Source organism: Amblyomma maculatum, chromosome 6 (genome assembly GCF_055883805.1).
Source record: "Amblyomma maculatum isolate TAMU_Amacu chromosome 6, ASM5588380v1, whole genome shotgun sequence".
NCBI classification, from domain to species: domain Eukaryota; kingdom Metazoa; phylum Arthropoda; class Arachnida; order Ixodida; family Ixodidae; genus Amblyomma; species Amblyomma maculatum.
In genome coordinates, this window is record NC_139349.1 from 131,957,675 (window position 1) to 131,969,829 (window position 12,155).

At 45.8% G+C, this 12,155-nt stretch overlaps 2 pseudogenes; both read right to left on the reverse strand.

The window, feature by feature from the left end:
* Window positions 1-7,402: 7,402 nt before the first annotated feature.
* LOC146186764 (protein brain tumor-like) lies at window positions 7,403-9,272 on the reverse strand (annotated as a pseudogene).
* Window positions 9,273-10,739: 1,467 nt separating this feature from the next.
* Window positions 10,740-12,117, reverse strand: LOC146186765 (protein brain tumor-like; annotated as a pseudogene).
* Window positions 12,118-12,155: the final 38 nt, after the last annotated feature.

A 12,155-nucleotide genomic window follows, 5' to 3' on the forward strand; every position in this document is an offset into this window, starting at 1 on the left:
CGGTATTGCGAGCTCCAGACTATGACCGAGAATTCACGGTCCAGTGTGATGCCAGTGATCGAGGGCTAGGTGCTGTTCTCTGCCAGAGAGATGACGACGGTAATGAGCACCCTGTGCTCTACCTGAGCAGAAAACTGAGTTCTAGAGAGAGGGCTTATTGCGCGTCAGAGAAAGAGTGCGCTTGCATTGTATGGGCCATTCAAAAATTGCAGTGCTATCTTGGAGGGGCCAAATTCACCGTAGAGACGGACCATTGTCCCCTGGCTTGGCTGCAAACTGCGACATCGAAGAACAGTCGCCTTCTTAGGTGGAGCTTGATTTTACAGCAGTACAATTTTGAAATAAGATACAAAAAAGGGAAGCTAAATGGGAATGCGGACGCGCTTAGCCGCTCTTTCTAAGCGGTCCGAGATGTTCCTCACCATGTATCCAAATTGATAATCAGGTTTTTATTTTTTTTTCTCGTGCGCTTGTATATGTGTGACTATGTAAAGCAGCACGTTTGGTTTTCTAGGCATACGTGGGTCCTGAACGTCTTGAGAGTGGGCTTTTCTCGAACAACAATGGCAGTTTTCTTTTAACCTGGTCTCTTCAGACGGGAGCCGAGTGCTTGTTTAGACATGTGGTTGAGTTTCAGACAGCTCGAGCAATTTGGCCTACAACAATCAAGACAACGCGACAAGCAACAGCGAGCTTCAAGCGTTCACGTGCAGGCCATTAAGTCGTCTCTTCATGCAGCAGCGGCGACTGCTGCCCTCCGTGACTCTTCTGGCGGGGGAGGAGGCTGTTACGACCCGGCATCCGCATTTGCGCGCTCTATTGTTCGCCTGTGGGCATGGAAAAGTATTGTGAATATGTGGTGATGGTCCAATGGCTCTAAGTGAGCCTGTTTCCAGGAATCCTGTTTTGTAAGCCTGTTTTGCTTTGTGGACACCCTGCAAATGCCAAATTGACCCTGTCAAGAGAACGTCTCGAAAAACACAAAGAAACGTCCCCCTGCGGGAAATGCAGGAAGTGCTTTCTTTCTTTTGTTCACCCTTCCAGTCGAGAAGCCCTATCGTCCAGTGAGGAATGTCTACTTTCCAAAGGAGACGACAGAGTGACATGTCCGCTGACGTGCAGGACAAGAAAGGAGCATGACGCATACAGCCATTAAGTGATTTCCCAGGAATGCAGGAAAGATTTGCAATTGTCGAAAACGGACAATGCTGGGAGCGTATGCGGCGCCCACGTGCACTTGGGTTTCTGAGAAGTAAACCCACTTGTCAGAACCAGCCTGTGGTTTCTTTGCTGAAGAATAGAAATGTACCTCCTCTCCTCGCCGTTCCCAAGCTTTTCCCGCCAACAAGTGATCACGCCCAACGAAACAATGCCGGACCAGTCAGTGCTTCAGACCATCAGTGCAGTGATGTGTTCGATTGGATGCCGATGTCTGAGGGGCGTGCCCTGGATTTGGTTGGTCAGCATCTTCAGAGAGGGGCTGGACATAGGGGGGGGTTTTAAGGACGCTGCAGAGCACGAAATGTCGCTCTGAGCCCTGGGTAAACGGCTCATCCAGTCGCTTCTCGCTATGAACTCTTAACGCTTGCCATTTTGCTGATGTACCCTTCTTTTTCGTGTAAATAATCTTGTAAATAAGTTTCTCAAAGTGCCATTAAACCTGCTTGTACATATTTCACCAACTTCGAAGATTCAATCCTACTTCAACCCCGAGTCTCTGCACGCTACCAAGTGAAGGCCGGGTCGACGTAGCCCCAGCGTCACGACAAGCTTTAACAAAGTCAGTTAAAACGACTCGTCCTGTGTCACTGAGTAGTTCACGAGGTGTGCCGTGGCGTAGGACGAATCACTGCAAAATGAATGAGGCTACATCTGACGCTGTGGAGATGGAAGGGCAGCGGTTTCTGCATAACTCGTCAGGTGGTCAACCGCGACAATGGCCCAATGGTTTCCAGCGGCAGTGTACGGGAGCGGGCCGTATAAATCAATACCGACGGGATGAAAGGGGCGTGATGGGCAAGGTAACGGCTGCAACTCGCCAGAAGAAAGATGACTAGGGGACTTGCGACGTTGACAGACTAGGCATAAGCGAGCGCATTTGAGGACAAAGTTGTACATGCCTCTCCAGTAATATCGCCAGTGTATCCGATGGTATGTCTTGAACACTTCCGCATGGCCGCATTGTGGGTCAGCGTGAAAGCAGTCGCCAACTTGCGAGCGTAGGTTGCGGGGAATGACTAGCAAACATTTGCGGCCATAAGCACTGTAGTTACGGCGATAAAGAAGGTTGTCGCAAATGGCGAAGTGCGATGCTTTGGGGCGAAGCGCACGTGATGAAGAAGCAGCCGATGGATATGAGAGGAGCTCGATAAGAAAAGCGGCCCAGGGGTCTCTCCGCTGCTCAGAAGGCATGTCACTGATGTGAAGTGACGTTGCCGAGGCATTCAAGGTGGAAAGGCTGGCGACGTCGATTGGAAGGGGGCAGCGAGAAAGGGCATAGGCGTCTCGACGCTTGCGGCCAGAGTGGTAGACTACGTTTACATCAAATTCCTGTTGACGAAGAGCCCACCTAGCAAAACGGCCGGATGGGTCTTTAAAGGAGAAAAGCCAGCACAGCGCATGGTGGTCGGTCACAACTTCAAAGGGGCGGCCATAAAGGTAAGGGCGGAATTTGGTCAGAGCCCAAAGTATTGCCAAACACTCTTTTTCAGTGACAGAGTAATTTTACTCCACCTTCGTGAGGGTTCGACTTGCATAAGCGACGACGTATTCAGAAAATCCAGATTTCCGCTGAACGAGTACGGCGCCGAGGCCGACACCGACCGAGACCGACGAGGAAGATGTACATCTTCCTCTTTACAAAGCTAATATTAGCTCGAACGTAATGGCCAAGCCTATACAGGAGTATACGTGTTACAGCTAAGACTATATAACGTGTCCTTAGACTAGTGAAGACAGGCTCGAAGGTTTTGAAAACAGGATTCATGATGCAACACTCAGCAAAAACTCACTTCTTAGGACAGCTTAGTTCTAGAGCAATACATTACAGCAATACATAAAATTTTTAAATTAATTCTTCCGTCTTTTTTAATAATAAAGGAAAGTATACTAATCAAGTGGACAAGACTACGAAAGGTTACTGGAATAGCTGAAAGAAAACACACCATTCTGATTATCTGTCAATAGATATTACGAACCTTATTAACCGCTTAAACAATCTATCGTCACAATAGCTTGAAACGTGCTTCGTTAGCACCAGTGACAGACTATCTCGAGCTGGTAACCATGAATTACTCTTCTTTTTTGTTTGTAAGATTACAAGCACGGGGGGATGATTACAAGTGAAGAATATTGTTGTTCCAAACATGAAGACGTAGAATAAAAAGATCGGGCCAGGTGGTATAGAGGCTAAGAAAAGCATGGACGATGCTCATTTCCTTAGTGTGTTCAATTACGCTTTAGTCTGTGAGCCCTGATATTTCAAGAGCTCGAACCTTGTCCACGTGCTTAAAGTGGTAACCTTAGCAACCCTCCTAACTACAAGCCAATATCTTCTCTAGTGTATTAATTGGGCTTTCCGAAAAAAAAAGGTTCTTCTCACCCAAAAACGTTTTTTGGTTGTAACGTAATTTGGCCTGAGCAAGATTATTTTATCTCAAAAATGTACTTGTCCAAGACTTCATTCTCTTTTCCGCAACTTTTTTTCTCTGACCTTCCTAAGCATAGCACCAACATCAGCGCATTTAAACATGAAGAACTTGCTTTCGACAGTGTTGCACACTGCACTCCTTTAATGACGCTCTACATGGCACATTTAACTAGTCTGTTTAATACTTTAGAGGTTATCTGTCGTCGCGGGAGCAGCAAGTTTTTATTTAAGCAGTTAATATCTGCATATCAAAGACTAGCTCCACCTTTACAGATTTGACGAGGTAGTTTTAATTGCTGCCTTGTACGGCTACTGTTGTGAATTTTCATTCGTGTACATGTACTTCGGTACTCTTATTATTGTTAATTTCATAACATATCCCTGAATTATCGTGCTCAAACTCTTTATTATAAAGACAGTGTTATAAATTCCTCCCGAAACAGATGCTCATAAAGCTTCGCTTTAACCAAATCGTAATGACATTCCTGTGTGCCTTCTTAGTAGTGCGTCTTGCTTATCGGCAATCGTCCTAGATGGTTCAATTCCCATCTTTACAAAATAACCTTAAAAAGAACTTCAGAGACTTTAAAGAATAACTTTATTTTCAAGAAGTTATATGGCATCACCAGGTCGAGGTTTCCAAACTGCCCATTGACCCAGCTTGCAAGTTCGTAATGTTTGTTCGTTAGCTATTAAATTCGAAGAGTTTTAGAGCGCAGCTCTTATTCGGCCATCGTCTTTGCTATCGGTGTATGCGAGCGAAAAAATGAAACGAACCACGAGAGGCTCATGAGGCAAAGAGAATTTCTCAAAGGAGAGAAAGAAGAGTCACGGAACTCGTGGCGCTCATTCGTGGCTCTTACTTCTCTTCTTTCCGAGAGGTTTGCCATCAGGCATAGTGAAAAGGGAATGGGGAGCAGTAAGAAGCTAGAATAAGGAGTGTAAATAGGTCTCCCTTAAATAACCACATTGGTTGCCGATAAACTGATTGTTCAGCGTCCACTTCCTGTAGTCACATTCAAGGTCCCACCGCAGGCTTACTTTCCGTAGTACCACTGTCTCACGGACGACATAGCTGGGCAGCACCACAATGCGGGCACTTTTCGGTCACTTTAAAGCGTTCGTCACGCCACCGATGACACACCGAGGGCGTCAGAGCCGCTCCTGACCGAATCCGACGCACAGATACCTCCTCCTCTCTAGTGAGTTTACGGGGGAGGGAGTACGAACACGGAGGAATATGAGCGCGTGTTCGCTGGCGCAAAGATTTTTTCTCGGAAACATGGGACATGAGCGGATCTGGGGGAAGAGTGGAAGGTGGCGGGAAGTCTGATGTGTTTAAATGTTGTCATTTTATCCACATGGATGTTATGTAGATCGTAAGCATGGCCTCAAATCCAGCGTATACGCACAAGACAGGGCTGTTTTTTACAGAGCTGTTAAATGGATTATGTAATTTTGAATGTGCGCCGAACAGCTTTACGCTGCTTAAGGGCGGCTAGGGAGTCAGTGTAAATATGAACAGTATCAAATGTGGGTTCGAGTGGGAGAGAACTAATATCTGTCACACGACATTTACGATCATCATTGAACTCGATCTGCACTGAGGCTTTCAAGAAGGATTGACGCATCCGGTGCTACACGGTTCCTTCGTGTGTGCTGGAAGACGCCAAATGTCCCGACAGCCAAAGCACGGTGGTCAGTCGTCTTCTGTCGACTGTCGTCCGTCGCACTGAGTCTTAAAAAGAAACGCCAGATTGGGTCAATGATTGTGCGATTTTAGCGTACACAGCAGCATTTCGCTTTTGGCACCTCAGGTCACCAAATCTACCTTGCCAGTAGTCGACGAGTGCTGTAGTTTCTCTTTCGCTGCACAGTTCCGCGCTGACGCTGTCAAAGAGGACGCCATCTTTACAGGAAGCGAACCGAGGTGTCGAGATTATAAAATTAGTTCCATATCAACAAGCTTAATGTTCTAGGAATGTTCGAACAATGTTTTAAGATGTTCAATCTTGAATTTTAATACATTTATATGTTATTATTTGTGGTTCTATAGCATTTATTTCTTTTCAAATTTTATAGCTCGCTGATGACGAGGGTGTCGACGACCGCTTTCGAGTGTGCTTAAAACCTCAAGAGCGATTGAGGAATCAGCTTGAAGTCAAGCAGGCTCGAGCTCGATTGCACTTGAAAGTTGCAGTGTGACAACCTCGATCTGCATTGAGTTGAATGCAGATCGAGTTCAATGAGGATCGAAACTGTCCGTGTGACAGGGGTATAATAGCGTTATGTATCGCCTGAAGCTCCAATGCAAGGGGGGTGCATGTCTCCACGCCATACGTTGCGCGAGAGTTAAGATGAAGATGGGAGGGACTTGGTTTGGTTTGGTTTGGTTTGGTTTGTGGGGTTTAACGTCTTAAAGCGACTCAGGCTATGAGAGACGCCGTAGTGGAGGACTCCGGAAATTTCGACCACCTGTAGTTCTTTACCGTGCACTGACATAGCACAGCACAATGGCGCCTTGCTTTTCGCCTCCATCAGAAAGCGGCCGCCGAGTCCGGGATTCAATCCTGCGTCCTTGGGCACAGTAGTCGAGCGCAGTAACCACTGCGCCACCACGGTGGGGTGGATGGGAGGGACTGTACATAGCGGTAACTCCCTGCAGAGCTGTGCGTAATACATTGATGTATATTACGTACCCTGGAGGCAAATGCGTGGCTGATATAAAAAAAAAAATATTTCTCTTGTGAGAAATTCCAACTGGCTGGTGAAGAAAAGGAAATATGCTTTCTAATTGTGCATACATATTTATAGATACAAATTCTTCAGCTCAATATATCGCAAAAACACTGAAATTGCTGCGCTAAAATTTCGCACCAGCGACTACATAATCTGGTGACTTCTGGCGATGCATTGTAATTTCCATACACAACACAGATCACAAAAATATGTGCACACCAGTCATGCACACACTACGAACTGACGATTTATTTCTAGTGTAAAGAAGAAGGAAACATTCCGTGAAAAAGAAAAGGAGAGGAACAATAAGATGAGGAAAACTTGTAGAAAAATTCACAGAAATATATTGAAGGAACAATAAAACGAAACAATAGTTAAACAATAGAAACGTGCTCCTATCGCCTCCTCTTGCGCAGACGAAACATTAGCACTTCCTTCCTTTTTTTTTCTTTGTCATGGAATGTTTTTTTTTTCTTTTTACTAGAAATACATAGCCAGTTGGTAATGCTCGTATCACCGATGTGGACGCCTTTTTGTGATCTCTCTTGTTTATGTGATGGACACTGCAGCGCCGGAAGTGACCAGACCCGTGTAACCAACTACTCTGCACGAAACTTTTACTCTGTACATAATCGTCCCAAGGATATTTTTACAGTAAACAATTCCGTCGCAGTAAACCATCTCGTTGTCAAGTTTATTAATTAGCTATTAATTCGAAGAGTCTTTCCGAAAAACTATCCCGCTGCACCTGAGTGCTTCTGCAAATATTTTGTTTTGTTTCGAACTATCTACATTTTAGAATTCTTTAAAAATCATCCCTGAAACACTCAGCCTATTCTTGTTGCAGCTACAGTAAGCAGTGAAGAGCGTTATCAATGTACACAATGAAATCACTAATCAGTCTTCATTGTTCACATTTTAATTAATAGTGACAATACTTAGGTGTTCGTGCTCAGGGCAGGAGCATTATCAACAATTAGACATCTTTCTGTCGCGTTAAAGTCAGAATCCAGTCTATATCAGGAACACTCCATCGTAGTTGAACGCCTTCACGTAGTGCGCGTGGTATCAACTGCCGGTCATTCCCCTCTACACCGTTGGGGAATTGTAGGTGCTTGGAGCGGTCGAACTTCTGCAATACGTTCCCGCAGAGGCCGAGGATGCCGACGCGCAACACCTTGGACTCGACAACCACCACGCGGCCCTTGGCGTATACGGCCAAGCCGCGAGAGAGCTGCAGGAACAAAGCCTCGACCTTCCGCTCGAACTGCCCATCCAGTTGTAAATTTGTATCTGGTGCGCCGACTAACGCTCAGTCACTGCAATGGCGTTTGACCGGCGCACCACAGCCGCCCGGTTGGCGTAGAGTAGCTGTCCGTCACTCTTGCTACGCTTGCTAATGTGGAGCCAATATCGCCGACCAATATGTCATTCTGCGAATTCATTGCCACACCAGAAGGCTCTGTGGACTCTTCCTCCTTGCACCAAACTCGCCACACTTAAACTGGTTCATCACCTTTTGCAACTTTATCTGCAACTTGAATGAATAGAATCCAACGCCTGTACCAGCTTGGTACGTGGACGGGACCTCACCCAGATCACTCGGTGGAGCAAGTGCCGGAAAGTCCTGGGGATGCGCCAAAGTCAGAGTCATGGTGAAAGATGTAAGCTCCTCCCCGCGACCACTTCTCATAAGGGCTGACTTTTGCGAAGGTGGTTGCAAACGGACCTGCGCTGTTCGCAGAACTGAAGTTCTTCCACAGAAGGTTAGGCTCAACAAGGGACTTCGGACATGGTGGTAGATTGTGGCCATTCCGGAATAGTGTAGACCTACGGTCAACGGGACTCAGAACAATACCATTCGGACGAGAAATCGGGAGTTGCCGCGGAGCTCCTTCAGAAGCCCCTCCTTGCTTGATGTAGCCAAACATGTTGGGTATTCCTTCCTGGATTGCTTGATCGTTAAAAACAATCTGCAGGCCCTTGTCTTGGATCCCACCACCGGCGGGGATGAGAGAAATCCTGAAACTTGTTCTCTCGCAGAGGCTTAAAGAACAAGGCCTCGGGGCTCTTAGAAATACGACTCAACCTTCCCACAGAGGCACGCACCTTGCGGATCTTTCGGTCGCATCTTGTTCCTGGATCTTGTTCCTTCTACCCGATCAAGCCAATAGACACCATCTTGGCACTGTAGTTGTTCTCAAGCTCACGCAGCATGGCGCAGTAAGAGTGAAATTTGTCTGCCACCTCCAGCTGGGCTCACTGGTACTGAGCTACAGAGCTTGCAGATGGCTGGATACCTACTCAAGAATCTTCTTCTTCTTATAAATGGCATATACCCGTGAAGGGGGATTGGCCAGGATTCAGAGCGACAGCCAAATTTAATACAGGTAATGGGTTAGTATAATAAATCAATTATCGACTTGACTAAAACTTGGAAACAGAAAAAACCTTCAGCTAACACGTTAAAAAATTCTTAAGAATGAGGTTCTTGAAATAGAAAAAATATACAGGAACAAGCACTGTAGCCCTGGCCTAGAAGTGATTTATCGTAAAAACATTTCTGATTACATACATAATTAGATACAAACCACTGGCTAAATTTTCATCACTTATAACATATCAGCAGTTAGTGCCTAAGAGCCGTACTGCCGTTCCCCGAAAACTCTAGCAACGGAAGTTCAGGTTGCACCACTAAAAAATAAAACGTAACCTTACGTTTTGTTCGAGCATAAAGCGGCGTACAGAAACTGAAATGCGCTAATAATAAATTAGTATTGTGGATTAAAACAACTTAAAGTAAACAGCTTAATACATCGGTGGCGTCCGTAGCGCCAACTTTGGTGCGTTGAGTAAGCTAACTTGAATATCGGCGTGGCGTCATTCCGTCAGAAGAGTTTAAAGCGAACTAAGCGAAGATTGTTGGTAAGAGGCGTCTTTAAACGAAACCTGAAGGTAACATACACTCAGTGGTGGCAGGAATTCATAAGGTGAAGGTGATTGTACAGTGTAACCATCGTCATACCGTCATCTCCTGGCTGTGTTCGCGGCTGGTTTACTGTATTTAGGAAGAAAAAAACATCGCATTAGGCAACCTATAGGGGAACACCCACCGGGAATTATATTCGTAACTTATTTTAATGGCGTGAATTTAAAAAAAAAATTAAATGCACGTACAGAAATCAAACACATCTTTTAAAATTAGGTACGCTGTGTTAATTCGTTGTGTCACAGAAGCGAAAAGCGGGCTTTAAATGCACTTTTATTCGTTTTGATTCAACGTACTAAAGATGGCGCGACTGATGCAATCGGAATGTTCAAAGCACTACTGCAAGCAATTTTAATCCAGCAAACTATTTTATTGCGTATGCATTCTTGTTTATGTACTGCATTACATGCTCAGTACAACATATAGTTTTTTATTTTTCTTTTTTGTTGTGTTTTAGTTTTAGCGACGCACCCGGAACTTCCGTTACTGCAGTTTTCGGAGAATTGCAATACGCGCTCAAGAGGAGGTAGAAGCCTTGAAAATTACTATACCAAATCAGTTTTTCAAACAAAGAAAAACTTATTTTCTAAAGACCTGCAGCATAGTAAAATCTGGCTAATTTGCACACAATACCGCAACTGATTTTGCAAGGCGCGCAATAAGTTCAGTGTAGAAAGGCGAGGCACTTTGATCAATGTCGAAGGGACAATTAGGCCCAAAAAGTGTGCTATATTGTGCTATATTGCACTATATTGTAAAGTCATGTCCTACGCTCTTTTGCATCGTCGCTTGTTGCAAAGAAAACGAAAAGAACGAGGGAACAAAAGAAACCATTTTACACTGCATAGTATCAAGCAGTGCGAATCGGGGCCATCATCGCAGCCAAATGTCATAAGGAGAAATTTGAATAAACCTTCTCGCAGTTCTAATGTGCCCTATTTCGGTTTGTGCAAAAAAAAAAAAAAAAAAAAACCGCTGCATTTCCTCGCGCTGCAAAGATTCAGAGATCCTTTTTTTTTTTTTTCGAAAACGAATTTACACCATCGCCTTGCCCCGAGCTTCAAGCCACCCATCGGCAATAATCACATAACTTCGTAATTTTTGTTAACTAGCGAATAACTTGAAGAGAGTTTGCAGTATTTACTCTTCCGTTTCATTGCTAAGTGCCCCTGAAAATATTTATGTTTCGAGTTATTTAATAGAAGTTTTAAAAGCGTTCGATGAAAACATCGGTATATTTTTGCTGCAGCCGTTCAATTTAAAGAACGTTATCAATCTTCATAGTGGAATCAATCATCAGTTAACGTTAATAGCATTTTAATAGCGATATGGAAGTTAGTGCTCGTGTTTAAGGCCTGAGCTTTATCGACCACTGTTCATATTCCAATCGTGTTGAAGTATGAGCTCAATCTTCTTCAGGGACACGCCGTCGTAGTTGAACGCCTTCACGCAGTGGCCTGTTTCTCCGAAATTAGCCTCCTTAGCCGGTCAATCACAACCACGCCGTTGGGGAATTAGAGATGCTTGGAGCAGCCAAACTTCTGTAGTGCGTTGCCCCTCAAGATGAAGATGACTCGCATCACCTTGTGCTCGACGACCACCACGCGGCCCTTGGAGTCCACGACCACGCCGAGAGAGTGCACCGAACTTGCGCAGGAATTAACAGTGCGATTGCATATCTGGCTTTGCTGCAGCGGCGTACGCCCAATCAGCACAGGCTCGCCTGACCAGCGCTCCAAAGCCACCCGGCAGGGGTAGAGTAGTGATTCACCACACTTCCCGCACTCCTCACACTTGAAATTCAACATTCTCTCCTGGTATAAGATATAGATGCGGTGGTTGTTGGTATCGGCAGCCGCGATGTGATTCTGCGCACGGACTGCTACACCAAAAGGTTCTGTCAACTGTCCTTCCATGCCACCGAACTCGCCAAACTTCCAGTGGTAAATCATCTTTTCTCGTTTTACCTGCGCATTGAGTGAATACAGCTCTACACCACTTTTATCTATGTGCTTGGAATAGAGTTCAGCCAGAGCGCTCGCCGGACGTGGCGCCGGAAAGTCCTGTGGAGCACCAAAGCACGAGTCATCGTGAAATATGCCAGTAACTCCCCTCGACCACTCCTCACAAGGGATGACGTCTTCAAGGCTGGTTGAGAACGGACCTAGGCTGTGCGCAGAGCTGAAGTGCTTCGACAGAAGTTTCAACTGAAACGTCGAGGTTGGACCTCGCGTTTGATGGTGGCCATTCTGGTGCAGTGGTGGTGGCCGCGAAGCACTTTCACAAGCACTGCATTGCTTGGTGTGGCCAAACGTGTTGAGTACTCCTACCTGAATTCTTTGACAGTTGGACACAAACTCCAGGTCCATGCCCTGGAGCTCGCAACCTGGCTGAAACGGGAGGAATCGTTGGGCCTTGTTCTCTAGCAGAGGCTTGAAGACCAAGGCCTCAGTGCTCGTAGAAAAGCGAATCAACCTTTCCGCAGAGCCACATACCTGGTGGACCGTTTCGATCGTATCTTCGGCCTTTTGCCCGAGCAAGCCAGGAGACACCATCTTGGCACTGTAGATGTTCTCGAGCTCGCGCAACATGGAGCGGTAGAAGTAAAACGTGTCTGCCACCTCCCGCTGGGCTCGCTTGTACTGAGTTACTGAGCTTGCAGACGGCTGGATACCTGCTCAAGGGCCTCCTCCTTCTTCTTCTTGTTCTTCTTCTTCTTCAACTTTGATAAATGGCACATGCCTACGAAGGGGGATTGGCCACAGTTTTGTATAGACA